Raw genomic sequence first — 24521 nt, forward strand, 5'->3', positions numbered from 1 at the left:
AATTATAGATCTCTGATCCAACTACTTTGGGAATGTCACAGCCTGTCCGGGCCTTAGTTTCCTCAAATATAAACTCTAAACGACTCTGAGGTCCCTTCCACTTCCAGAATTATAATCACGTAACTATTTCATATATTTTTATTATTCCTTCTGCTTAGTAAGACAGTAAAATAGCTAATGTCTTTTTCCCTTAATTATGAAAGGAATTGTGTACAAACACTAAATATAAAGATATTCTCTAGAGTTAATCCTATGAAATAAATACAAATGCTAAGATGGATCAATAATGACTTTACTTCCTATCAATTTATACTTGTGTAACAGCATTTTCTAATTGTAACCTAGGTTCTGGTTAGAATCTAATCTTAATCACTCACTTGGAATCTTTTCTTGGCATCAAACCCTTGGCAAAAAAACTCAAAAAGCTAGATTTTTACCCATTTTGAACCACTGAATTTCAGAGCCGTAAGGGACACTGGATACTAATTCTACCGCCTTTCCACTTTCTGGATGAGGGAACTGAGACCCAGAGAGATGAAGAACCCATTCCAAGGTAACATAGCTACTTAGTGGGAGAGCTACACCTAGAAACTACTTTAAATCTACAAGTTGGACTAGATAGCATTGAATGCCCCTTCCCAATTCTGAAAATCTGGACTTCTGTTTCCTGGATCTCAGACCAGCTTTTCTATTGACACCCGCTTCTACTACTGCCCTTTTTTGTAAAGGGGTCGGGTACCTGCTTCCTGGATTCTTGAAACATTTCTGCTTGCTTCTTCCTTCTTTCTTCATCAGGAGTTTTCTCTTCTCCTCTGCCTCCTGCCATCTCCATTCCTGCTCCCTTACTGCAACCAGTAAAAGAATAACAAAACAAAAAAAAGCACACTTATGTGCCATTGTACACATCCTAGAGAGAAGTACAGCTTCCTATCTCCTCTCATTTGCTCTCTAGAATGGGGCTCTTGCTTAATCTTCACGGGATTCTAGTCTAGCTAATTAACAAATACGGTTATCTGGTGGCCCCTCCTAACCTTGGCAACTAGAGCCTTCAGAAACAGCCTTAGATAGTTTAAAGTAATGAACCTTTGCAATGGCAGAGGAAATTGAATTGAAAATAAATGAGTTTCATCACACCTGTAGTGAATAGATAATTTTTTTATTTTTATAATCTGAATATCATATACTTAGAAATCAAGAACATTAGTTTTCTCATACTGCATTAAGAGCATTTGAGCATATTCCTTTGTGCTATATAACCAAGATTTGAGGTATGTTTTTATTTTTCTATGAAAAGCAGCACTGCATATAGAGGAAAGGGGGCATTGTATTGGTAACTGGGTCAGCCAGGTAGCCCACTGGATAGAGTGCAAGGTCTGGAGTCAGGAAGACTCATTTCCCTGGGTTAAAATCTGGACTCAGACACTTACTAAGTATCTGGGCAAGTCACTTAACCCTCTTTGCCTCAGTTTCCTCACCTGTAAAAGGAGCTAGAGAAGGAAATGGCAAACTACTCCAGTATCTTTGATGAGAAAACTCCACAGTGGGTCACCAAGAGTTGGATATGACTGAAATGACTGAACAACAAAAACATGGCCCCCTAAATGTTACATTTTTAGTTTCAAGATGTGCTTCTGATCACTTTCCCTTAGTGGGGAAAGTGCCTCAACTTATATAGCCAAGGCTTGACTCCCTTCACACCAAATGTCAGTTACACAAAGATTGCACCTAGTTAACATCAAATAAATCAATTTATTAGCCAAAAGCAAAAGGAAATCATAGAAGTTATACATATGAGAACTTATCAGACAATACACAGAGTGAACCCTCCTCCCATGACCTCTAAACAATTCTTAGTTTCCTTCAAAGTACAGCTCAGTTACACACCTTCTTTGAGTTGTTTCTCAATCTCATTCTTTCTCTCCACCACCCCCACCCCAGTTATTATTTCCCCCTTCTTGGAATTATATTGCATCATTTTGCATTACATTACAGCTACATGCATGTTGTATCACATTATCCCAATAGAAAGTGAGCACCTTGGGGGCAGGAACTGTTGTTGGTTTTTTAACTTTGTAATCTCAGCGCCTAGCTCTATGTCTGGTATGCAGTATTCACTTAATAAACATTTGTTGAGTATATTGTGTTTTTAACTGTGAAAAAAGAATTACAAACTTAAAGTATGTAACATCAAGGTTGAAATGAGAACTTTTTGATGGATCAGTGGAATGATTTTTGGCATCTCTACTGCTCCTGCCCACCCTCAGCTCACCTCAGTCATAGCTCTTGACACTATTCCTACAAGACCTTGTCCTGCCTTTGTTTTGATCAGGTTGCCTACACTTGCTTCCATCCATGGCCAATTGTCCAGATATATCTGGACTTTTCGAGGCTTCTTAACTCTTGGTGAGGCATAGAATCCAGTCCTATTGAGATTACATGATTATGTTGATATGTTTCCAGAAAACCTTCATCTCAGGATGACTGATATCTCGAGACTGCTGTCCAAAAGTTCAGGAGTTCTTGATATGGACTGTGCGTCTTGCTACTTAGGCATACCTCTACATGCCATTCATGCAGTGGGAATCTAGGAACTCTCAAAATCAATTGCTTCCTCAGATGATCTTTCCATTCCTCAGACAATGGGGAGTCACCAAAGGCAAACCTGTTTAGATCCAGCCTTCCTTTGAAGGAGATTCAGTACTTATTCCATGAACTCTGTCGCTACTGGCCTCTATCTTATTGTAAGCTTCCACAAAGGAAGGTTCCTCAGTGTCCTGCATGTGTTCTCCACTCATAACATTCCATCTCCTGATCTCCTGTGTCTGTATCTATCACATATTGTCCCTGATGCCACAAATAATCTCCCTCTGGATCTCAGAATCCTTTTTTCTCTTCCACAGCCTTGCAATTTGCCCTATATCTATGTCCTCAGGAGCTATGAGCCACTCCTTTCTTCCTGCTCTGAACTTTTCTTTTTTTTTTAGGCAATTGGGGTTAAAGAACTTGCCCAGGGTCACACAGCTAATAAGTTTCAAGTGTTTGGTCTCAGACCAGATTTGAACTCAGGTCCTCCTGACTTTGGAGCTGGTGCTCTATCCACTGTGCAATATGTTGCCTTTCTTGAGAACAGAGTCTATCCTTTTATTCTCTCTCTATCCCAAACCCTTCGCTCTGTGTTTGGCAGAGAGTACGGAATTCATGACTGCTTTTCACTTGTTCACGGATAGCTCAGTTCAAGTGCTACCTAATTCAAGAGGCTTTTCTTCAGTGACTAATGATGCCTCCCTCCTTTCAATGTATGTTATTTTGTATATAATCTTAATTTACATGGATTTGAATATATTGTATACATACAGTAGAACATGAGTTCCTTGAAGACAGGGACTGTTTCACTTCTATATTTTCATCCTAAAAATCTAGCACAGTGCCTGGGACATGCTAGGCTTTCAATAAATGTTCATTTGATCAATCGATAGGTTGTCATGTTGGCCAAGATTTGAGCCCCAATTTGTTGCCTACAATATTTTGCCAGTTCTTTAAGGAAACTAGAGTCAATCCTGATCAGCACTGAGATATTTGCTGGCTTTGGGCAGAGGAGAATCACAGTATACACTTTCCTTTCAACACCCCAAAAAATTCTAAACTTGGGATGACATCACTCTAAAACAGGCAGTCCATCTGAATCAATCCACAGAGTTCTCACTGCTCACTTTTATTCATCTTTCAGTTTTCAAAGAGGACCAAAACATCATGATGTATGATGGGTGATGTCTTGACTAGCCAGGGAATGGATCTAAGTGAGGCAGAGTTGCATGAAGTCGTCAGCCTCACTCTCTCTTCCAGAGTCATCAAAGTTCGGGGGCAAGACAACAGTCAATATAATGATGGTTCGAGATGCAATGGATGACCTTGGCATCTTCAATGTCCGCCCAAGCTCTAAGTGCTCCACAGCACCTGCTTTAGCCAGCTTCAGGGCCGTTGGAACAAATTGACCCCATCTACCTATTATACCATGGGAAGTCTTCACATGCCCGTAACTCATAAAGGGTTTGAGGCCTGTTGGTTACCCTCAACCTGATTTAGCTCATGTGCCAAGATGCTTTTACTGAGGTATGGCTGCTGTACTTGCTACAGCTTATGGGAGCCACAGGTGAGAGTTGAGTGACAGACCCCAAAGGTGGATGAGCAGCTCTGAAAAGGGCTCAACAAGCCCTCATGCCAGAGTTGTTAGTTCTCCCTGAGCACCCCATATGACACAGAGGCCTAGTTCCTACCTAAACTATAAAATTACATGCTACAATTTCCATTCATAAAACAACTGGAATATAATAATCACTACATGAGCAATCCTCATTGCTACTGTTGAATGAGGTCTTCTCGTATAGATGGAAAGAGCAAAGTAATAATTAGTTGGCCTGGGCTTATGGCCTTTGAGGTAAATGATAGTCCTCATCCCTTACACTTTAGCCCTTTCCCAACATTCAGTGGAATTTAGTTTCTGATAGATCCTCATTCCTCTCTTGAATATACCCAATACACATCTGTTCATCTAGGTCAGTTGTAATAAAAGAATTCTGTTTTAACTTGTTTTTCTCAGAGTAAGATACATTGAGCTTTGATCCCGAGACCTTTGCACTTATGGTTGGGGTGGCTCTGTTCTCTGATTTGTCTCCCAGGAGTTTTGACTAGGAGACAAATTTAACAATGTCCTTTAACATCATCTAGTTAAACTGAAGAGTCTCTCTTGGTCTTCAGATCCCATATCTGAGACATCCTGGCATCCCCTGAGGCTGTTTTGTGTTGTTTCTGATGTCTTTTCTTCCCTTGACTATCTTCACCTCCATCTCTAAATAACTAGAAGATTATCTTGACTTCTCATTCATCAGTAAGTACATTATCCAAGAGCTCCTTCAACCACCACTCTTTGGAGCAGCTTTTCCAAATTTAACATGAAGTCAGAGGCTTTTCCTCCTTTCTTTTGGGAGTGGGGTGGGGGTGGTATTTGATATAGTAAATATCCTGACCACTCTCCATACCACCTAATTAACTATCCATCATCTGCAGACACTTGAATACTATGACCTCGAGGTACTATTTTTCACAAATATATAGGGTCAAAAGCAGGTCCACTAAGGTCTTCCATTAATTTGCACATTTCTCCTCATCATTCTCCTTCTACTCCTTTATTCATTTGAAGGGATAAACTAGCTTTTTAAAATAAATTTGTACTTGAAATCTATTTTTCCCTGTCATTTCTCATGCAATCAGACAAGAAATCCTTGTAACAAAATATGTATACAAAGACACACACACACACACACACATACACACAAGCCAAATAAATTCTTCATTGGCTCTGTTAAAAAAAATGTCTCATTTTTTAAAATGTCTCATCTCTCTGTCAGGAGGTGGATGGGATTCTCCTCTGGAATCATGGATGGTTATTGAGTTGATTAGAGTTCTTCTTGCATCTTTCAAAGCTAGTTGTTTTTGTAGTATTGTTATTATTATAAAAATTATTCTCCTGTCTCTGATTATTTCATTCTTCCCCAACATGTGTTATTCAAGATTGAAGTGTTCATCTTGTCTTGGCAATGATGCCACTGCCACCACCACTCTGCCCCTGCATTGTCTACTGTAATTGTACTGGTATGGTCTCTCCTATATTACTACTGTAACAACTATGACCACCAATGTCATTGTCTTCTGAAAAAGGTGTTGCCCCCCAAACCCTTTTGCCATCAAGTCTTTTATGTTATTTATATCATCATTTTTTCACCATGTAAACTTCATAGACTGAAGGTGGAAAGCTGGGCATAAACATTATACACAAACATGTAAGTTACCTCCAAGAAAACCCCAACTGGCATCACAAAGAGTCAGATACAACTAAAAAATGACTGAACAACAACAGGCACTTAATAAATGCTTGTTGAGTGGTTGACCAGTTGAGAGCATTCTACATGTGAGGGAAAGCCTATAAAATTGCTGAACAATGGCAATTCAATAATGTCACTTCAAATCTGATGTCTAACTAAGAATCCATGATCTAGTATGTATTACAAAAGCAATAAGACGTTTGGAACTTAAAATCCAGTTGTTAAGAATATGCCCTGAAACTAGTTTTAAAAAACTCTCTTCAAACAAAGAGCCATCTTTTAAAAGAGTTTTCATAGTAACATTATTTGAGATTTCAAAAAACTGGAAGTAACCAAGATGTCTAACAATAGGGGACTGGTTATCAAAGCACATTAATCATAGCATATTAATATAATGGAATCATATTACATTCAACTACAATTCAACTAAGACTGACAAGCATGAGAAATACAAAGCAATCTGGAAAGACCTTTATGAAATAATGCAAAATGGGGACAAAAAGAATACAAGGAAAAGTGAATGGAAATGAATGAACAAAGAATGATGATAGAGACATAGAAGGAGTGACTTTAAAGGATATTATGACATTTTATGCATTGAAATTAATTAATTTACATGTAAATTGTTACTAAGCAAGTGAAATTAGTTGTGTTGATGTTTAATAAGTTTATATTAATCCATTAAAAAGTAACTTCAATCCAATTAAAAAGAACACTTTGGCACTGATGTGCTCCATTTCTCTGAAGTTACTTCTGCACAAGCTAACTTCAGCAATAAACAAACAAAAAACGAAAAACAATGACATCTTGACAATGTTGCACAGTGGTACAGTACTTACTTAGATACTCTTGCCTGTCCTGGGAAGAGAGCTTCACTGGAAAACTGCTGTTAAATTGTAGATGAAGCTTTGAGAGAAAAAAACATATTAAAAAATTCAATGTAGCCCACCAGTGGAGGGTACTAATATAAACATATTACAGTGTATGATGCTGAGGGTGCTGGTGTAAGCAATCTGTGCTTCAAAATATCAATATAAACCAGATCCTCCCCCAACCCTTGCATCTCTGACACAAATCTTAAATGATTTCCTGCAATACTGGAACAGGTAACTTGAGCTTGACCCAATTCTCCATAAATGGCTGTAATCAACTCATACCTCTCTTGGACCAGCCCTCATAAAATGTAGAACCAGATCATAAAAACTGAGAAATACAGGTCTCAAGCCCCTGCATCACTGTGGTTCTTTGAGAAAGTCAGTTGTGCAAATTATAGCCAAAGCTTCCACCAATGTAAGAGTCTACGAGCTCACTAAGCAAGAACCACCAATCCAATAGCAAAAAGTATTTCATTAAAGTATAAAAACAATGTAAATATAAAGAAGAAACTGGCAGTAGAATCATTGTCCGCCTTCATACACAAATGAGTGTAGATTCGTTTATAATCTTCAAAAGGATTAATCTCATTCTTCATAACTTCCCCTCATTGATCCAGCATAGGAGGAGAGGAATACAATCACTTCAGAACCTATGGCCTTATGCAAAAGGTTATGGTGTGGTGCCAATTGCTTTATGAAATTCTACAGAAGTCTCTCGGAACAGGCTAGAAAACTGCCAAAGTGTCAGAGCAAGCTAGAAGTTAGTAGAGCATTTCGCTTTGAATCTTGCATCACTGGAATTCTTCAAGGACTTGTGGAGAAAGGAATACCATGACAATATCACTATACATGCTCCTTTTCCATATTCCACCCACTCCATACCATTGTTCTGATTACAACTATACAATGAGATGAGATGAGAGAGAGAGAGAGAGAGAGAGAGAGAGAGAGAGAGAGAGAGAGAGAAGAAGTAGAAGTAGAAGAGGAGGAGGAGGAGGAGGAAAGGAAGAAAGGAAGGAAAGGTGGGAGAGAGAGACAGAGGGAAGGAATGAAGGAATGTTTAGAGAAAATATTATTTAGAAGAAACACAATAGCTGACTCATGTATTTGTGGGGGAAGGGGGTCATATAAAATAGAGATTAGACTTTTTCTGCTTAGCTATGGGCAACAGAATTGGTACAAAAGACAGAGGCAGCATGGAGGCAGATTCCCTATAAATTAGAGCTATTCCAAGAATAAGCAACTTTGGTAGGTTCTTGACACTGGAAGAATTCCATTGGAGATTGGATGTCTACTTTTTGGGAACCAGTCAAGTCGTCAAGCCACAAGCATTTATTAAGTGTTTACTCTGTGCTAGGGACTGTGCTAAATGCTGGGAATATAAATATAAGGGGCAGGATGGTCCCTACCCTTGAGGAGCTTACATTCTAATGGGGGAAGACAACATATAAAAGAAAGCCGAAAATAGAGGTGTGGTAGGAACTAAAGAAATCCAGCTAAGGGGAATGGTAGTGAAAATCGAGGGCACAGCCTAAAGAGAAATTAGGACATGGCTGGCCTGGGTGCCCTCCTTAAATGGACGTTGTGGAAGAAACCATCCAAGCAAAAGGAATGCCAAAGGGACAGAATTAAAGATGGCTGGCTTGTACCCTTCCTCAAAATAGAGGTTTGGGAGGAACTGAACAATTAGAGAAGATGAGTTCACAAGCAGCAGGATCTTCTAGAGTGAGAAGGCAGCTTAGTCATGGTGGCAAAGTTCAGAGAGTCAGAAGCAGAGTCAGGAGGTGAACAGAGAAAGTATTCATTTATCAAATATAGGATGAACTGGATTATCTATAAGGTCCTAAGTCCAGTTCTAAGATTTGATGGTTCTATAAACCTTGAAGATAATCTAACCTCTCAACGCTACATTTTCTTTATCCAAAAGAGGTTTCAATAATACTTGAACTACTTACCTCACAGGGCTGCTGTGGGGAAATATTTTGCAAATTTTAGGACAGTTATAAATTATTATTAATGTTAATAACATTTCAGATGAGAGGCTCATAAAGGCAAAATTACTTGACTTTTGGGGATCTATTATCCCATTTACAATGTAGCATTTCATTTCCAAAGTAATATTTAACTGAAGAGGAGAATCCTGTAAGTTTGTGTTACCCAGTAAGAGGGTAGCATAAGGTGTCAACCCTTATATTAGTAAAGTTTAAAAAAATTACCTAGAAATTTTCACTAACCAATAAATCAGCAAGCTACAATGATTTACCATGGGAGTAATGATACTCTATATCATTTTAAGCACAGCTCAACTTCTTAATTACAGACACTCCTGAGACTTGCAAAAATTGTTATAATAATAGCCTGCCATTAATTCTTCAGAAATGTGGCTTTCCTGAACAGCACCCGCTAGGTAAATTCTGTTGCCAGGTTAATACATGATATTAGTATTTAATGTTTCCTTAATTTTGAGTCAAATTGCATGGAACCACTAAAATCTCTACTTGGCACTTATGATGGTCCCTGGTCATTCTGCTCTTTTTCTTTCATATCTTGGTGGAATCAGTGGCATTCAATGATCGAGAAAAATCAGTGATATTGACAAGATTTGGTTATACCAAAGACAGGAGCTTCCTCAAATAACTGGGCTCCTAAGGAAAACTCCCATTTACTATATGCCTTGTCTCATCTCCCCTTTCCTATTTATAAAGCTGCCTTGTCTATGATAAGCTCATTCTCCATCATGGCACCTAGAGGGAAGAGTCTCAACAAGGTGAGCTGGACTTTAGGCCTCTGGCTCACTCTTCTGCTTACTGTTCTTTATTTGAGCATCTAGTCCTCTTCAAGAATGAAGAACAAAGGGGGCAGCTAGGTGGCGCAGTGAATAGAGCACCGGCCTTGAAGTCAGGAGGACCTGAGTTCAAATCCGGCCTCAGACCAAACACTTGACACTTACTAGCTGTGTGACCCTGGGCAAGTCACTTAACCCCAATTGCCTAAAAGCAAAAAGAAAAAAAAGAATGAAGAACAAACAACAGGATTTGATCATAGATATCAACATAGATATCTGAGCATAGATATGTGCTAGCATAGATAGCACAGATATCAAATGTGATCTCAAATAGGAGATAGACACATCCAAGCTTGAATGAGACCTTCTGAGGTCAAGAGGTCCAGAGACCCTGAGTCCGTTTGGTCCAAACTGTCTGGAGGCAAAGGGAATTTCTGCATTAGAGAAGACAATGTCAACTGCGGAAAGAGCTCAACACCTGACTAGGGAGTATAAGAAACTTGCTCAAGGGTCAAAAAACCAGTATATATCAGATGATGGGACTTGAATTTAGGTCTTCCTGACTCTGAAGCCAGCTCTCTATCCACTCTACCATAGTACCTCTCAAATAGGGTGGGAATGGCTTTATATTTATCTTTTTATCCCCAGCATGGAACACCATACCTGGTACATAGTAGGTGCTTAGTAATGCATCGATGATTATTTAATCTGATCCATTTAACAATGCTGTGAGGTGGTACTATTATTATCCCCATTTTATCACACTCAGTTCAATTCATCAAATTCTACCTACTTCTCCTGGTCTATCACTTTGGGGTCCTCTTCTCCTCATTAGTGACACCGTCCCCAGGACCAGTATTTTAGGAGTGAGTCCAATCATGCTTCACCTCATTCTTGCCTCCCTTTTCTCTTTGCCTACAGTTTTGCCTCCTTCCTTCTCCCACTCCTATATATGTCTTCCCCATTAGAATGTCAGCTTCATGAGGGTAAAGGCTGTCTTGATTACTTATTTCTAGCCCTTAACAGAGTACTTGGTATGTAGTAAGTGCTGGATTATTATTACTTATAATAATAATTAAAATAATACATATTATTATTATTTACAACTTAATGTTACTTATAACAACTATTATTACTTCTAATGATAATTGTTATTACAATAACTATTATTTGTATCTATAAATATTACTGTTTCTTATAACAACTATTATTACTTATAATAATAACTGTTATAATAAATATTATTTGTATCTATAAATATTACTGTTTCTTATTATAACAACTATTATCACTTATAATAATCATTATTATTTCTTGCTTCCTCATCTTTCTTTGCCTATCTGATAAAGATAAAGAACCCAAGATTCAGAGAAGCTTAGTAACTTGCCCAGAGTCACACAGCTAGTAAGTGTCTGAGCCAGGATTTGAACCCAAGTCTTTCTCATTAGATGGCAACTAGATGGCATAGTAGATAGAGCACTGGGCTTAGAGTCAGGAAGACTCATCTTCCTGAGTTCAAATCTGGCCTCAGGCACTTACTAGCTGTGTGACCCTGGGCAAGTCACTTCACCTGTTTGCTTCAGTTTCCTCATCTATAAAATGAGCTGGACAAGGAAATGGCAAATTACTCCTGTATCTTTGACAAGAAAATCCCAAATGGAGTCATGAAGAGTCAGAGATGACTGAAATGATTAAACAAAAACAACAGACTTCCTTACTCCGGCTCCTGTGTTCTATTCACTTTGCCACTCATTACATTTTTATATTTATTCTACCTCTCATCCACTTCCTAAATTGTATGCTTTCCTCTTCTGCCCCCTTTGAGATATATATGTATATGAACATATCTATATATGCACATATACACGCACACACACATATATATATATACATATATACATATACATATATATTATACACACACCCACACCACACACACACACACACATATACATATACATTTCAGTTGTTGTTTTTGTTGAGTCATTTTCAGTTGTGTCCAAATCTTTGTGACCCCATTTGGGGCTTTTTTGGCAAAGATACAGGAATGGGTTGCCATTTCCCTCTCCAGTTCATTTTACAGATGAGGCAAACAGAGTCAAATGACTTGTCCAAGGTCATATAGCTAGTGTGTGAGATCAAATTTGAACTCAGGAAGCTGAGTCTTCTAGGCCCAGCACCCTATCCACTGTACCACCAAGCTGCCCTTCGATATCTATACCACATCTAAAATAGGGTATCATGGGGAACGTGCTGCCCCTTCCCCTCAGGTATCTTACAGCACTGAAAAGTCAGTGTGATACAGTGGAAAGAGATCCCTGACTTGGTTTTGAGGTCCAGCTTGAGGTCCTTGTGGCTTTGACTTACCACTTAACTAAACTGGGCATCATCTGTAAGAAAATCATCCCTATGCTACCTAACCCACAGGGTTGTTGTGAGGATCAAATGAGATACTGTATGTGAGGCACCATAGAAACATGAGATGCTATTATTAAGCTATTACTCTCTCTGCAGGGAAGATCCACTTTAAAAATCATGAAAATGGCTTTAATGCTCCTTAACAACTAAGAAATCTTGGTGACTTGAGTGTTGCTGACTGCTAACACTGGTCAATTATGGATTTGAATTTTTTGAAAAAGAAATAAAACAACAGTGAAATCAATTCTGAGATTTTTAGGTCACCATAGAGCTAGTAAAACCCAATGTGACCTTAAGAGACTCCTCATGGAAGTCATGGTATTAAAAGAAAATATCTTGTTGTTTGTTAGGCCTCATTCAGAGTAATCAGAAAAAGAAGCCGAGTGGACCCATTTATCATTGTGACCATGGAGTTTGTAGGTGAGATTCTCCGAAGGGAGAAGATACCGTTGATTAAGTTAAGACAACGTATAATGGATGACAGTTCTTCTCCAGTCCAATAAATCAAAAGAGCCATCGTAGGCTAACAGAAATCATTTGTAAATTAAAACCTAGAGCACCAGCTATACTGACATTTTAAACTGAACACAAGCAAGAAAAGCCTCCATGGGGGAAGGGGGGGGCAGTGAAACTGAAATGGCCAGGAGAGATCGAGCAGTTTTGATTGGTGACTAGGAAAGGAAATCACCCATTGAGTTCCCTCCGTGCCGGACTCTAATAAATCCTGGTTATATTTAATTGTGGAACATGGAGAAGGGTTGCTGGACTCAATTACAGCAATGAGATTGACAGGCTAAAGTGGCCAGGGGTATTAAGATACCTCTGTATAAATGCAGTTCCACTGGGAGAATTGGGTACAGCTGGAAAATCAAGCCTCATCTGGAAGATGAAAACATGAAGAGTTTTTAGATAAAGTTTCTATACAATTTCTTGGCTTTTTTCTTAGTATCAAAAGGACTTTTTTTTTCTTTGATGCAGAAGGAAAACCACATGGGTAGATTAATTATAAAGTTTTGGCATTTTTTTTGTGGAAATTATGTCAGTGGTCCATATTCAATATGGGAATATCTTGGATAATCTGGCTCATCGTCCTAAGCCAATTGCCTGGGAACAGTTAAGGTCCCCTAAATTTAGTTCACAAATTACTATCCGATATAACAGGAACTATGTATTGAAAAAGCCAAATATTTAATTGAGATAAAATTACACGATTAAGCATCTGAATAAATGAAGGAATAAAAAAGCAAGTACTTGTGAAATACTTTATTAACAGAGATTCTTAATCTTTGGGTTTCATGGATCCCTTTGACAGTCTGGTGAAGTCTATGTACCCCTTCTCAGAAAAAATAATTACAAATGCATAAAATAGAGTACATATGATTGCAAAGGGAACCAATTATATTGAAATACAGTTATCAAATTTTTTTAAGTTCCTAGAATCCAGGTTAAAAACCTTGACTTACTATGGGCCAAGCAATGTACTGAGTGAGGGGGATACAAGTAGAAAAGTAAGGTAGACTTTGTTCACAAAGAACTCACATTCAAATAGAAAACAGAAGACATACCCTAACATCCATTCCTAAATCTGTGAATCCTGGATTTCTACTACAGTAGCCTAGAACATCCATCTGAGAAATATCTCTAAAATAAGGAAACATTTTTCTTCCTCTGGAATCAGAAAGAGATAGGGTGGCAGTGGACCATAAGTTGTGGTTGTTGTTATTGATGTTGTTGTTGGCCCTTCATTTTTGAAGAGGACCAATGATATCACACGGTAATGTCTTGACTTATAGGTGAATTGGGTTTAAGTGAATCAGAGTTGTGCAAAGTTTTCAGCCTCACTCTCTCATCCTGAGTCATCGAAGTCCAATGGCAAAGACAAAAGTCAAGATGACTGGAGATGCCCAGGATACAGTGAAGATACCTTGGCATCTTCCATGTCTAACCAAGCTCTAAGCTCTCCACCACACTTGCTTTAATTACCTTCATGGCCATTGGAACAAATTGTTCTCATCTACCCATTCTGCCAGCGAAATCTTCATGTGTTTGGGGTAGACATCCCCTAACTCAACAACAGGTTTGAGGCCTATTGCTTACCTTCAAACTAACTTAGCCCATCTGCCAATATGGGCTGCTGCACATGCTACAGCTTCTTGGAACCACAGGTAAGAGTTGGGTGAAGGTGAACACCAAAGGTGGATAAGTAGCCCTGAAAAGGACTCAGCAATCCCTCACACCAGAGGTACTAGTCCTTCCTGAACACCTCACACACCTTGATCCATGAGTACAGACAGCCCTGCCATTACTAATCAAAGACTGCTACTTGTAGCATCTTCTGCCCACACTCATTGTCTACATCTCCACACAGTTCTCTGCCACGTTTGTCCTCTCCTCTGAACACAATAGCCAACCACAGCCTCCATCTTTCTCCTTTCTCCACGGTCCCCAATGTACACCCACATTCCACTGAGGCATACTTTCTCATGGGAATTTATGTTCTGGGAATTTTGATTAAACCTGTTCTTGGGGCCCAGAACCACACAGGAAATGTACTTTTCTTCTTATGTACCCTGTGAAATCATTGGTCCTCTTAAAAAAAAATGAAGAATCACCAACAACAGATGCCTCTGTTTTATTTGTGATTTGTTAGATGCAAAGTAGCACGGGGTTTTGTGGATGCTGTGCACTGGGTAAACAAAGCATGTTCCCACTAAAAGTATGATTTCTGAGTAATGAAAAAAAAACCTGATAGTTTTGTATTTTTCCTGCTAGAAATTCATAAGGTCAACCGAGGAAAATTGAGAAAGTGAATTGTCATGACTCACATGTTACTAAAAAGGGTATTTGGAGAGAAAGGTCACAAAAGGACAAAATGGTACATACTGTATCATTGCCTTACACAAAGTTTCATGAAAGAAAACATTTTCTTAGGATTGGAGCTGTGGAATGGCAGGCCTGGCATTAGCACTAAATCGCTTCTATTGGTGGTAGTGCTTTGTTCGTTTGTTTGTTTCTCAGAAAAGCAATGTACTGTCTATATTTTTCCATCATGGTTTCACAGGTTTTAGGAAATCAGTAAAATAGTAGTTTGTGTTATAAATCCCCTTCCATGTTTTCCTTTCCTAAAAAGTTGTCTTTTATCCTACATCTTATTGATCATTTTCTTTTATTCTCTGTATCCGATAGCCCTCCAAGCCCAATCTCCCTTTTACTTTTTTTTTTTTTTTTTTGCTGCTGAGAAAACATCCTTGAAGTTGGTTAGAGTCTGGCAGGAGGAGAAAATAGAACAAAAAGAACCTGAAGATATTGAGTGATTTATAATTTTGGCAATTCACAGCATTTGGAGTTGTACTAATCAGATGTGTTCCATATAATGAGACTTTGTTTTGGGTTATGGGCCCTGATCCCAAACAGAAGAAGAAGATTGGAGTTCCTGCTCATTTGAGCATGAGTCAGGGAGTCGAAAACAGTTCCATTCCTATCCTGTCCTGGCCATGACCCTCCAGCCCAGGAAGACTCTTTGTTCTAAGAATCTGCTAAGACAGAAAACAAAAGGTCAGAACACAGTCTCCTAATCTCCTTTGTTCTCCAGTCCATTCTAGGTAAACCTGGTCTCGATACTGAATTATTTGATTATCTGAATGCTCTTCATACCGATTCCCAATCTGTTTTGTTCCCTTGACAAGGAAACAGTAGATTGTAAATCCAATGTGATTCAGAGTGGCTAAAAGGGCTGAGGTAAGGTCAGGGGGAGGATTTAGGGAAGCATTGTACCCAGAATGGTGGAGGTGAAGGCCTTGCTGTACTGTGCCTGCCTTGATCAGAGACCATCTGAAGTACTTGGTTCAAGTACTTCAAGTTCTGGTCCAAATGTTACATTTTAGGAAAGGTATTGACAAATAGAAATGCATCCAGGGGGCTGGAACAGGATGGTGAGAAGACTGAAAACCATGCCCCCAAAGCTTTGTTACAGGTACTCAGTGCTGTTTACTCTGGAGAAGTGAAGACGTAGGGAAGATATGATTGCTGTCTTTAAGTAACTGTTCATATTATTCTACTTCATAGGCAATATGTTCCAGCTGAACTGGAATATTACCTGTTCCCAGAACTCAACATGCCCTTTATCATCTCTGTACCTTGGCACAGACTGTCCTACACACTTGGAATGAATGAATAAATAAATAAAAAGCATTTATTATGGATTTACTATGTTCTATCTACCCATAGCTGCACACTTAGGACTTTTCATTTGCTTAGCAGATGAATGTTCTTTGTGTTTTCTCCTCAACTAGAATCTGAGGTCTTTGAGAGAGACTGACTCAATTTCTTTTTGTTCATAGCTCCAACATTTACCAAAGTGCATGGCACATAGTAACTGAATACTTAATGAATAATTTTTCATCCATCCACTCTTCCAACTATCCTTCCTTTCTCCATCCATCCACTCTTCCATCCTTCCAACCATCTATCCACCCATTCTAATTCTGCTAAGTGCTGGGAACATAAATACCAAATCCTCTCTTTCCTCATCTCTAGCTTTCCTTAAGGTTCAGTTTAGGTATTAACCTTTCTGTGTGGAGCGTTTCCTAATCCTCATTCCTTTCCAGGCTCTTCTTTACATCTTCACTATGATGCCCCAGAAATCTCTCCAGTTAGGGAGTTCACTTCAGCCCAGGAATTCACACATTGGAAATAGCCTTCAACTCTGCAACCTCTGCCAGAAGCTCCATTTAAGGACTCCCAGACCAGCTAGGCTGTGCTTAACAATATTGAGCATTATATAAAAGTTAGCTATTACTACTGCTGTTGCTGCTGCTGCTACTATTACTACTGTTCCTGGTGCTACTACTGCTACAGTAACTATCAAAAATGTTATGCTTTAAGGTTCACAAAATGTTTTACAAATATTATTTCCCTGTATCCTTACAACAACCCTCAGGTGCTATTATTATCCCTATTTGACAAATGAGGAAAGTGAGGCAGGCAGAGATTAGGTGACTTGTAGAGTCATGGCTAGTAAGGGTCTGGGGCTAGATTTGAACTCAGGTCTTCCTGACCACGATATCCACTGTGCCACATAGCCACCAATAGCTATATGGTGTGCATACGTTACAACCTTTCTTAGCTTCAGCTTTATCATCTGTTTAATGGCAATAATGACAACATTTATCTCAGAGTTATCATGAGGACCAATATATGTAAAGTATATGTTTGTGTGTGTGTGTGTGTGTGTGTGTGTGTGTGTGTAAAATATATATGTAAAGTCTTTTGCAAACTTTAAAGTCCTTTATAAATGTCAACTAGTATAAGTATTATTCAATGCTGGTTGACACTGGTCAAGGTAAGCCGGACTTGGGTGTGTATGCTGTGGTGGGGAGAGACTGCTGAAATTTGTAACACAGAAGAGGTGGTCATTATGAGTCTGCGTCAGCCCTCTTCACTGGGAAGTCACCCCAGTAATCAAACCTAGCAAGGCGTGTAGCTGCTCCCTGAGCCAAGAACAACTTGTACTAAGCCTGGCTCTAGGGTGTCATGAATCCAGTGAAAACAATCCATTTGGGGATCTCAGGCACAGCCTTAAAGTTATAGGCTGGGGTTTCAAGTCTCTTTATCAGTTGAACAGCCTAGGCTGTATTTTGAATCAACACTTTTCCTATGCTCCATACTCTTTCTTGCTATTAGAATATAAGCTCCCATAAGACAGCAGGGGTTAGCTTTGCCATTGTATTTGTATTCTAGCACATGGCACACACTGAGCACATGGTAAGCTCTTAAAAGTCATTCATTCATCACAAACTTGGGCTTCTGTTTTGTTTTGTTTTAACCCATGGTAGCACCTGAATGGGGAGAGAGGAAAATTGGCATCTACAGACACTCAAAGGCTCTTCTCCATTCGTATTCCTAGTCATCACACTTATGAAGCAGACGTATCACTCAGGAAAGCAAAGTGTCTAGGTCACTGACAGAATTGCCTGACAGGTGGTGTAGTAGATAGAGCGCCAGGCCTGGAGTCAGGAAGACTTCTCTTCCTGAGTTCAAATCTGGTCCCAGATACTTCCTAGCTATGTGACCCCTGGGCAAGTCACTTTACCCTGTTTACCTCAGTTTCCTCAGCTGTCAAATGAGCTGGAGAAGAAAACGGAAAACCACCCCAGTCTCTTTGCCAAGAAAACCCCAAATGGGGTCATGGAGTGTTGGACATGCCTGAGAGATGAATGAATATCATCCTTCCTTCCTGCTAAAGACTCACCCAGCTCAACTCCTCTCACAATAGGGATAGGGACCTGGGATTTCACCAACTTTATTGTGTAATTTTATCTCAATTAAGGGAACTCCCAGTGAGTAGCCTCCCTCTACCAGTGCAGGTCAAGATCTCTGCAACTAATATTCTTAGTTACTTAGAGAAATAAGAGGTTAAGTGGCTTGGCTTGGTTTGCCACAACTAGTTTGCTTCAGATGCTGGACTTGAACCCAGCTCTTGGTTTCTTGGCTCTGAGGTCAGTGCTTGATCCACTACTTACTGTGACTCTCTCTTCCCTCATTATTAAACCTTGCCCGAAGTCTACATTAGCCCAAGGGGTTGATATTAACACTTGACATTTAGATAGCATTGTTTAAAAGTTTTGCAAGGTACTTGGCAAATATTATCACATTTAATACGTTCAAGGCTAATATGATGAATTAAGACTGGTTTGGGCCAGTCTTCTACCTGCCAGCAAGAGTCATGACTTGCTGTGGGATAGTGCTTATATCATACTATCAGGCTTGGTCAATGCGTTGATTCTTTTGCTGAAATGCTATTTCCCCTTCTCTCTTAAAAAGTCTTTAACCCAAAGGATGGCTCGCTTGGTAGGGGACAGAGCAGATATATGTTCAGAAATAAAGGTAATGTAAAAATGAAAGACATCACTAAATATGAGAATTTTTTTAAAAGAGAGAGTAGTCACGAAGACATGAATTCACATCCCACCTCAAACACTTTGTGGGTGTGTGACCTTGGCCAAATTACTAGATTTTCTTATGCTTTCCTTTTCTCATCTGTAAAACAAGGGGATTGGTCTCATTAGCCTCTAAGTTCCATTCCAGCTCTAAATATCTGATCCTAGAAAAAGAAATCATTACCTTTCTCCTCTCTCATTAAACATCATCTCTAAATTTCTTATCTATAGGGTAGAATGACACAATTACTTGTGAAACAATGTCCCTTGTCCCCCTCCTTTCTGTAGCTCTGCTGGGTTCCCTTGTTCACTCATGATGTTAACACAACCTCACCTGAAAAGGCAAACTATTGTACTTAAACTACCAGTAAACACAATACCTAGCAGTTATTTTCGTTTTAGGTTCTTTGAGGGTGGAAAATTACTCCTTTCTGATTGGAAAATATAGTCACAGTCATTCATTCTGTTGATATAGAATTGCACCTACATGGCTGTAATCCCTTTGTTCGATTCTGCCATGTGGATGGAAGGCAGGCAAAGCGAGGGACAGCTCTTAGCTAGGTGGGTTGGAGAAGAAATGCATCTTTGTTCTCCTCTCACCGCCATGGCTGCCCTCAACAACACATCCTTCTGTAAATGGAGAGGGGGAAATTCCGAGCCACAAGCTAGAGTTTCTGTTGTAAAGGAAGCTCTGGGGAAGGGGATTTTATATTCAAGGAAAGCTATGTCTCTGGTTTGTGGTGTGTGTGTGTGTGTGTGTGTGTGTGTGTGTGTGTGTGTGTGACAGAGAAAGAGAGAGAGAGAGAGAGAGAGAGAGAGAGAGAGAGAGAGAGAGAGAGAGAAGAAAGGAGAGAGAGAGAGAGAGCTACCATGCACATGAAAGAGAGACTGAAACAGAGGACAAAGGTAGAGTCAGAGCAACAAAGAGGAGACAGGCAGAGAGAAGAGAGAGAGAGGAGAGAGAGAGACAGAGAAAAGAAGGGACAGAGAGAAGAGAGACAAAGAGAGAGAGGGAGACAGAGAGAGAGAGATGAGACAGAAAGGCAAGTAGAGAGAGAGAAAGGGGAAGGGAGGGGAGAGAAGAGGAGAAGAAAGGAGAGAAGGAGAGGAGAGGAGAGGGATAGGAACAAGGAGAGGGGAAAGGAGAGTGACAGGGAGAGGAGAGGCAGAGAGGGAGAGAGAGGAGGAAAAGGAAAAGGGAGGGGAGGAGGGGAGGAGGAAGAAGGGAAAGGGAAAGGAGAAGAAAGGAGATGGAGAGGGAAAGAGTAGAAAATTACTCCTTCCTGATTGTAAAATATAGTCACAATCATTCATTCTGTTGATATAGAATTGCACCTACATGGCTGTAATCCCTTTGTTCGATTCTGCCATGTGAATGGAAGGCAGGCAAAGCGAGGGGCGTTCTTAGCTAAGTGTGTTAGAGAAGAAATGCATCTTTGTTCTACCCCCCACTGCCACCTCTGCCCTCAACAACACGTCCTTGTGCAAATAAAGAGAGGGAAATACTGAGCCACAAGTTGGAGTTTCTGTTGTAAAGGAAGCTCTGGGGAAGTGGATTTTATGGTCACGAAAAGTTAAGTCTCTGGTTTTATGGGGAGGTACAGGGATAGGGGAGGGAGAGGGGGGAGAGAGAGGAATGAAGAAAGAGAGGGGAGGGGGACAGGGGCAAGGGCAGAGAGAGGGATAGGGAAGGGGAGACCAAAATAAGAAGCACATGGTCTTTCAAGGAATTTCCTCTCCTCAGTCCATCAGGGGACAGGGTTAGTAGCTCCTATTCTGCTACCCAGTAAGAGGTAGGTAGAGAGATTGCCTTAAACCCTACTAATCTGGAGAGCGATGAAGAAAGGGAGTAAAGAGAGAGAAAACCCTGTAGCAGACCTTCATGTCTTTAAGCCCTGCCCTCCATGTCTAGTCCCTTCAGATCACATGCATTAATGGTACATTCTTTTTACTTCCTGTAGATTAGTACTCACCACTCTCCACCCCCATCCCTGGCTTGCAGGAAACCTTACCCTGCTTTCCAAGCTTTCAAATCTGAGAGCCAATGGGGGTGCTCCTCTTCTTGAGGAACAAGTCAGTTTCGAATCAAGGATATCCAACTCTGTTAGCAATAGAAAGGTGAATATTTAACTCAGTCTTATGGCTCATCTCTGTTCACTTTTTCAGAGACCTATAGCCTGGCTGGAGCTGAATTGGGAAAGGTTAATCATTCTATATCAAACAAATGGAAAACAATGAATTGTCAGGTGACAATGAGATACTCCTAAGCCGGCAAGCGCCTTATAACTGTTTAAAAGTTCTATTTACATGCAAACTGCTGTGTCCTAAAAATCACCATCTCAGGTACATTGGGCCTGGCCAAATGGCCACAGATTGATCCACTCTTCATATGGTTACTGTAATTCCAACTTTCCACAAAGTATCTAGAGGAGAAATAGTCTCTTGAGGGTTGAACTAGAAACCTCAAATATAAGCTATGTTGGTAACTTGGCTTGAGTGGAAGATTAGAAATGAGTTTGCCAAGAAGGGTGTAAGGCCTTTAAGGACAGGCAAAAGAACTGAGACTTAAAACAATAACTAAGAAGGAACTATTGGAAATTTTTTTTCAAGGGAATAAGTTGAAGTGTCATAGGAAACTTAGTTTAGTTGTAGGGTATGGGTATAATTTAGAGCAAAAGAAAAAAAAATACCTGCCAAAGTATCTTTGGGACCTAAGGAAAGTCACCTCAATTCTCTTGGTTTGTTTCTTATGTAAAAAATGAATAAGTTAGATACATGATTTCAAAGACCCTTCTGCCTTGAAGCCTCTATTGTTCTAAAATCTTTTAGCCCCTCCCCACTCAATGGTATTCATTGGCTCTAAGGAAAGGAAGCAGCTGACCAGACTGGGCCTGGGCAGCTTGTAGTGATCAGAGACAAATTGGTTCATCTGGCTCAAGGACAGCCATTCAGACCCTGGGGTAAACTGGACGATCTACAGGGAGAGATAAACCCTTCAAATGGCAACTCTGGCTTCTTGGCAGACTATGGGATTTAATCGTGGAACAGTCTAGAAGTCACAGAGCAGCCATTTTGGCTGAGTTCCCCTAGATAGCTGCCCAAAGTATTCATGTTCCTATCATCAGGAAATCATGGCAGGTTGAGATGTCATAGCAAAAGACTACCCTGTCTAACCTCCACCTTAGCCAGCTAATGTGGAAAGGAGCCTGAGGGAATTGTCTGGCAGTGATGACACAGTCTAGCCTGCCTGGGACCCCTTCCTTCAGAGGCAAGAGTGGGAACAGGCATCTAACATCTAAAATCACTGATGAAAGCATGAATGGAGCCCCAGATACCAAAGGAATCCCACCAACTTCTGGGGGTGTCTTAGGAAGCTTAAACATAATCGGTATGTTTGAAAAAATGTCTGGGATCTGTTTGCCCAAGATTGAGTCATTTGCAAAAATAATAAGTCCATGTTCTTTCTGAATGCAAAACAGTGCACCCTCTAACTGGTGAAGCCTCTCAGACCTAAACCTATGGGTTTCCTGCATATTTCCTGTATGTTGTTTTGCCTCTTAAGAGCAAGAACTGAGAAATCTGAACAAGAATCTGAGAAACTGATTACCTGGGGAAACTGAGTAAGGCATGTAGCCTTGTGTCCTTTTTGTCTTTACCATCAGTGATTTGGATATTATCAATACAACCTATAGTTAGATTTAAGACATATGGGGCTGTGTGAGTAATCAGTCAATGAACATCTATTAAGTGGCTATCATATGGTGGGTACTGTGCTAAACATTGGGGTTACAAAAAGAGGCAAAGGATGTTTCCTGCCCTCAAGAAACTTACAGTCTAATGGAAGATTAATAATAACAATAATAACAATAGTAATAATGGTAGTAACTACCATTTATATTGTGCTTTAGGGAAACTAGGTGTTATGATAGATGCAGTGCAGGTCCTGGAGTCAGGAAGACTCATCTTTGTGGGTTCAAATCTGGCCTTAGACACTTACTAGCCATGTGACCCTGGGAAAGTCACTTAACCCTGTTTGCGTCAGTTTCCTAACATTCAAAATGAGCTGGAGAAAAGAATGGCAAACCACTCCAGTATCTTTACCAAGAAAACCCCAAACGGGGTTATGGAGAGTCAGGCATGACTGAAACAACTGAACAATATAGTGCTTTAAGTCTTGCAAAGCACTTTACAAGTATTATCTCATTGGATCCTCACAACGCCCTTGGGAGATGGATGCTATTATTATCATCCCCATTTTACAGTTGAGGAAACTGAGGCAGACAGAGGTTAAGTGACTCACCCAGGGTTACACAGCTGGAAAGTGTCTGAGGAAGGATTTGAACCCAGGTTTTCCTGACTCCAGCTCTAATGCTCCATCCGCTGTACCACCTCACTGCCTATGAATAGAATAGAATAGAATAGAAATAAAGAGAAATTCTAGGCCTGGACTCACACAGTAACTTCTAATTAAGGACAGAACTGTTGCTACTGTTGTTGTTGTTACAGAATTCTAATGAAAGGAGAAGGGAAAAACTGTCTCTGAACTGCAACATACAGAATTGCTGTTGTGGACAACGCTGTAAAGTATGTTGTTTAGAACATGTTGATACAGTGTGTGTGTTGTACAGAGTTATGATGTTCTAAAGAAAAGGTGAGACTTGGATAAGAATCTTTACTGCACTAGTTGAAAAGAGTTCAGTGGCTGAGAGCCTGTCAGGTGCCCTAGTCTTTTGTCTGGAGATTTTCAGAGCACCAGGAAGCCAGAGGATGGGGGACTTGTGTCATGCAGCTGCTTCCTGGAGTCGGAATTAGGAGAGAGATGCCAGGAAGCAGGGCTGCCGACTTCTCCTTGACATACCAAAATCCTTCTTTGTAGAGAAAGTGCTGCTGCCTGCAAATATGTCCAAGTCACCACCATTATTAAAAATCTTTCCAACAGCCCTGACATCCTCTCAGCCTTTTATTTAAAAAAAAAAAATCTTCCTTCCAAAGGCAGTGTGGCCATAATGAATGGACAGCCCTTCTCAAAACCAGAAAGACTTGGGTTCAAGTCTTACTTTCGATGGTTCTGTGACCCTGGGCAAGTCATTTACACTGCATTATGTGCATTAGGCAACTCTGGCACTCCAAAGTACAAAAAGGTGCCAACCTGCATCATTAAATGGAGTTTCCTTACCTGGGAGCTCCCAGGACCAGTCCCTAGACTCCCCCCTTTCACTGCTGGGCTTCTAGAAAGAGCTACACCTACTCTCACTGCCTTCACTTCCTCAACACCTTAGCTCAACTCTTTTATAAGAGATCTGGCTTCTGACCTTACCAGGTGACTCACACTGCTCTCTTAAAGGTCACCAACATCTCTTATCTGCCAAATAAGACAGCCCCTTTCTCTGTCCTCATCCCTGACACCCTTGTTATTTCTGGCGTAATCAAGCACCATTTCTTTCTAGCTACTGTCTGCCCAACTCTTTTCTTAGTCCCCCTCTTAACTGGCTGCTCCTCAGTCTTCTTTGTATGATAATTGTCCATATTCACTTTTCTAAGCATGAGTGCCCCACTAAGCTTTTGTCTCTGGATATCTTCTGTTTTCTGTCTACCTTCTATAACTTGATGATTTCATCTGCTCCCG

The 24521-nt window shown here is 40.1% G+C and overlaps 1 long non-coding RNA gene across 1 annotated transcript in view; it reads right to left on the minus strand.

Moving 5' to 3' along the window:
• Positions 1-745: 745 nt before the first annotated feature.
• The window catches only part of LOC144455775 (uncharacterized), a 29180-nt gene continuing 5404 nt past the window's right edge, over positions 746-24521 (minus strand). Inside the window, exons 2-4 of the long non-coding RNA XR_013484519.1 lie at positions 20908-20996; positions 6719-6785; positions 746-845 (exon numbers count right to left, since the gene is read on the minus strand). This is a non-coding gene — a long non-coding RNA (uncharacterized LOC144455775). The remainder of the gene's footprint in view (positions 846-6718; positions 6786-20907; positions 20997-24521) is intronic.

The sequence above is a fragment of the Phascolarctos cinereus genome, unplaced genomic scaffold (genome assembly GCF_003287225.1).
Source record: "Phascolarctos cinereus isolate Bilbo 61053 unplaced genomic scaffold, phaCin_HiC Scaffold_1;HRSCAF=81, whole genome shotgun sequence".
NCBI lineage: Eukaryota > Metazoa > Chordata > Mammalia > Diprotodontia > Phascolarctidae > Phascolarctos > Phascolarctos cinereus.